General features: G+C 32.0%; 1 long non-coding RNA gene across 1 annotated transcript; it reads left to right on the plus strand.

Annotated features, from left to right (window-relative positions):
• The first annotated feature begins 298 nt into the window (after positions 1 to 298).
• On the plus strand, positions 299 to 2,581 carry LOC127844777 (uncharacterized). Its single transcript, XR_008032891.1, has 3 exons — positions 299 to 465; positions 895 to 1,033; positions 1,784 to 2,581. It is a non-coding gene; the product is annotated as an uncharacterized LOC127844777 (long non-coding RNA).
• The last annotated feature ends 2,949 nt before the right edge of the window (positions 2,582 to 5,530 follow it).

A 5,530-nucleotide genomic window follows, 5' to 3' on the forward strand; every position in this document is an offset into this window, starting at 1 on the left:
ACATGATTTTATATATTTATTTGAATATATTGGGCTCCTAAAATATATATATATGAAAAATACTATCCTGGGTACGTTACTTCCACCTGTTGACGTAAGTAGCAGTCGTAGTTACGTCGAAACCAAACTGGACGCCGCGTATGTTGTGCATATAGACGCCGAATAAGAAGCTTTTGGCTCCGTCTTTTTTATCGACGACAATACAGAGGAAGTAAACATGTTGTTTTTTATCCCTTGATTACTTTCTGCAAAATATTTAACGTTGGAATCAATATGTCAGTTACTGCCCTTTGTTTATATTCGATAAGGATAAATACAGAAAATCAAAATAAATTGCAATTTATCATACGTGAAAACCCTATGTGTTTATTATGTGTGTGATTCAATTATACTGTATTGTTCAACAGCAGTTGAAGTATAGACGCTTGCCGCCGCTCGAATTATTGTACAATGATTAATTTTGCTGTAAGCTTTTATCTCCATTGCAATTTGCATATGATTTCGGAAGTTTTTTTGTTCGGATAAGTACTCAATGGAGCCTTGTTTTTTATTGGTTAATGTTTGTTATCAACGCTATACAACTCGTTATAATCTTTTCCTTTTCTTTGTATGATGTTTATTTAATATTCTGTCAGAACGATACATGTATTGCTAAATTATGTAATTATGTTGGATTGTAAAATGTGCCCAGTTTAGCAACTGTTAGCCTACATGTGTATCAAACCTACAACCACAAAACACCAAAGTAATGATCATCATGAAATAACAAATCAGTTACTGAGTTATCAAAATATCGTGTTGTTCTTGAACACACATACGCAACAGTAACATATTATAGTATTTTCATTACATTAGAAGTATTATTCACTTTTTCATATTGTACTACACCAACAGGTACTCATCACTGACATCAGTTAAAGATGTTTGGCCAAAGGAAACATCTATTCCAAGCTGGCAGATCTTCATGGAATCAGCAGATCATCATTCGTTATTTGACATGCCTTCATGAGTTCAATCAGCAAACATATGATCGGTAAAACTAAATGTCTTCATTTCTATAATCAATTACTCAATCATGATTTTAAACTGTTGTAGAAAAAATGTTATTTATTTAAATACATCATGTCTTGCATATAGGATCTGGCACGAGTGTCATATTATACCATATTTTATTAAACGAGTAAATTTTGTAAGTAAGCGAGCCTTTGGCAAGCTTACTAATGAATTTCCTAGACGAGTTTAATAAAATATGGTACATGTATGATATGACAACAAGTGTGAGATCTTTTTTATCACATGCTTTTAAATGAGCAAATTAAATAAATATTTACGCAAACATAATGATAAATCCCAAATATTGTTTACATTTCGTGGCATCATTTGACGTTGCAACGTCATTTCGGTGAAATAACAAAATGCGATTGGTCAATAAACGAAAACTAAGCCAATGAAAACGCTTAAAAAGTATATTACACATGTGTAACAGGGTATAGCATGTGATAAAATCTTATATAGATATTGGGTCAAATAATTAAAGTTAAAATTATTTTTCATTTTACAGGGATGGTACAATCATAATTTATTTACTTTTCATCTTTTTTTATTCCTCATTTGTTTTTTTATTTGATACATAAACTATATGTGAATAAAAATCAAAAGATGATGAAAACTTGAGCACAGTTAATTAATGAAAATTTAAACACAGTTAATCAAATCATGTATAAACATGATGTAAATGCTTTATCATGTACTGTTAATTTTAAACACATGATACATTCCATAGGTTTCCAGTCCGTGTACAACAACAAACTTGCATGAAGGTTGGATTCTGCTACAAGGCCTGGGAGCAGTGGATGGAACTCTCATACCCATAATACTGAACCGTTTTATTACACACATGCAGTTGAACACAGCAGGAACTCTTGAAGAAAAAAATGTGTATTTGTTTTATTTGAACTTAAATGTAAAATATATATTTAATTTTAGCTCGACTTTACCTTGAATGATAAGCTGTGTATAAAATTATGGTAAACATGCAACGTCCTTATATCACTGTTTCTATTACATATTTTCATTAAAAGCACTTATGTATTCATGGTCATTATGTCATTGTGAGGTCACTTACCAATTTGCTTATCTCTGACCTGCATTTAGCTTAATAATGCCCCTTTTGTACTTAAAATGTTCCACTTAAAGTGTGTGTACAGCTACTCCATATCCCTATATTTTCCACAGATATTGAAATAATCCTTCACATATGTAGTCAGATTTTTTTTAATCATATAAATAATATTTCTTTGTGTCATTGTTATAACCACTACAAATATTTACTGTTGTTGCGAATAAAGTTGTTAAAGCTGTTTAAACTGGATGGTGTGTTAGTGAATCTTTAAGAGAAGAAGCTTCTTGAATAATGTCACTTTAGCTTCTTACTTCACAATCTGTTTGTTCAACATGTAATTAAATACACTTTAAATTATAAAGTGGATTGCAATACAGAGAACGCAGAAGAAGCGCTTACATTTGTACTTAAAAAGAATGATGTTTGAAGTTGTCAGCATTTTCATGGTGAACATTTTGATTGTATGGCCCACATGGAAAAAATACTTTGTTACTAATTTAAATTTTAGCAAACATCTAATAATGCTTTTAAGAATGAGTTATTTTGTTTCTAAAGTAAAAATATGTCCTTAGCTAGAAAAGATACACTTTAAACATTTTATAAATTAAAAAGATGTACTTAAAACTCCACTCTCTAAGAAAAAGTGGATTATTTATAAAAAAAAGAGAAAAATACTCTTCCGAATTTAAAGAACATGAAAAAAAGCTTCATCTGATTCTAATTAATTAATGCAATAAAGTGTACTGTTTAGAAAATGCTGACGATTTGCTTAAACAAGTGCAAATAAAATGCATTTTGGTAAAAAAGACATTTCATTTTCAGAAGGGTTACTGCTGATGCAGATATTAGAAACAATGATATGACACAATTTGAGATTCCAGCATTTCTTCATTATTCTAGGAACACACTGTTATGTGAAGTTGGAATAAGACATCAATTTGGGAATAAACAGTGTTTTTTAAACACTGCAGTACATGCAGTTTGTCACCTGTTATTAATTTGTACAAAATATAAGTAAAATAGACACTATTGCATATATAATTGTATCATTTTAATTGATTTCACTGGGTGTTTAATTTGATATTTTGCTTAAATCCTAAAAGAAATGAAACCCTGTGGATGTGTGCCTGCACACAGGTTTAAAATACAATGAAAATAATAAAAATACCATCACTGTTAAACATAAGTACTAATAATACAAAAAGTATGCACAGAATTTAACAAAAATATATTCAGAGCATGAAATGAATTATATGCAAGTATCTATTTTACTTATAATTTTGTCAAATAAATAAACACAATAGGAAAAAAATCACATAAGTGTTGAAAATATGTTATATCCCAACTTCACATAGTGTCACTGTGTATAATTAAACATTACAGTTGTATATTGAACTGGATAGCTATATTTTGAAATAATAGCAATATAAAATGCATTTTTTCAACCATAAGTAAACCATTTTAGGACTACTGCTCATAAATAGGCGTTGGTACATGTATGTATATGAAAATGTAATTAATGCAAATTTAATACATTTGTGTGAACTTTTACAGTTTTGTTTATTCCAAAAAGTTAATTAAATTATTTGAAAACTATACTTAAAACACAATTAAAATGCACTTATGGTTACCTACTTATTTTCTGATGAAGTGCATTTTTCACAAGGAGAAATAATTTTTTTTAATACACAAAAATGAATGTATGCAGTAAACAAGAAATGTGTTTGTTGGAAACACTATGTCCCCTTATGCGCCACTTTGATTTTTTATGCTCCTCCAAAAAAATTTTGGGGGAGCAAGTTGCCGCTTCGTCTGTCCCTCCGTCCGTCCGTGTGTCCGTCCGTGCACAATTTTTGTCCGGGCTATTTATCAGCAACTAATGACCGGAATTCAATGAAACTTTATGGGAAGCTTCACTACCAAGAGGAGATGTGCATATTATCAGCGGGTTCTGGTCGGATGAATTTTCACAAAGTTATTGCCCTTTTAAATTTTCCATTAACTGTACATATAGTGCAATTCTTGTGCGGGCTATTACTCAGCAACTAATGACCGGAATTCAATGAAACTGTATAGAAAGCTTCACTACCAAAAGGAGATATGCATATTATCAGCGAGTTTTGGTCGGATGATTTTTCACAGAGTTATGGCCCTTTGAAATTTTCCATTTACTGTACATATAGTGCAATTCTTGTCCGGGCTATTTCTCAGCAACTAATGACCGGAATTCAATGAAACTTTATGGGAAGCTTCACTACCAAGAGGAGATGTGCATATTATCAGCAGGTTCTGGTCGGATGATTTTTCACAGAGTTATGGCCCTTTGAAATTTTACATAAACTGTACATTTAGTGCAATTCTTGTGCGGGCTATTTCTCAGCAACTAAAGACCGGAATTCAATGAAACTTTATGGGAAGCTTCACTACCAAGAGGAGATGTGCATATTATCAGCGGGTTCTGGTCGGATGAATTTTCACAAAGTTATTGCCCTTTTAAATTTTCCATTAACTGTACATATAGTGCAATTCTTGTGCGGGCTATTACTCAGCAACTAATGACCGGAATTCAATGAAACTGTATAGAAAGCTTCACTACCAAAAGGAGATATGCATATTATCAGCGAGTTTTGGTCGGATGATTTTTCACAGAGTTATGGCCCTTTGAAATTTTATATAAGAAAATTCTTGTCCCCCCAACTACTGTGCCCTCAAGACGTTTCCTTTTATCTGAATATATAGTGCAATGTTGTGACAAAAAAAAACTTTGGGGAGCCCGTCTCTGACGGTTTCTTGTTTTTACCTTTGACCTTGAAGGATGACCTTGACCTTTCACCACTCAAAATATGCAGCTTCATGAGATACACTTGCATGCCGAATATGAAGTTGCTATCTTCAATATTGCAAAAGATATGGCAAAGTTGGAGCAAACAAACCAACAGACAGACGGACCAACAGACAGACAGGGCAAAAACAATAGCCCCCCCACTATAGTGGTGGGGGACATAAAAATTATGTTAAAAGTATATTATTTTTCTGCATGTCAAGTTTATTTACATGATCATTAAACACAGACAAATATGGCGCAAATACCCTACATTTCATTTGTAAAGACCTTTTTGTGTTGGAGTTTAAAAGGCAACACGGTGACTGTAATTTAGGAACAGTTACTGAGGCTTGATTGGTCATTTACGACTCGGGTAGTACTACTTACATGTACCGCGGGTATTCTTAAGTATACTTACATGTACCCCGGGTACGGTAAATATACTAAAACACACCTGTGAATTTTAACGCTAAATCTGTTGTTGTCTGCTTTTTTTTAATGAAATATGTTCACATTCATGTCAAATTTTCTGTACAATGGCCTCTATATTATCAAAACTCTTACTCAAAAAGCATGTTGATACA

The sequence above is a fragment of the Dreissena polymorpha genome, chromosome 9, assembly GCF_020536995.1.
Source record: "Dreissena polymorpha isolate Duluth1 chromosome 9, UMN_Dpol_1.0, whole genome shotgun sequence".
Lineage (NCBI taxonomy): Eukaryota > Metazoa > Mollusca > Bivalvia > Myida > Dreissenidae > Dreissena > Dreissena polymorpha.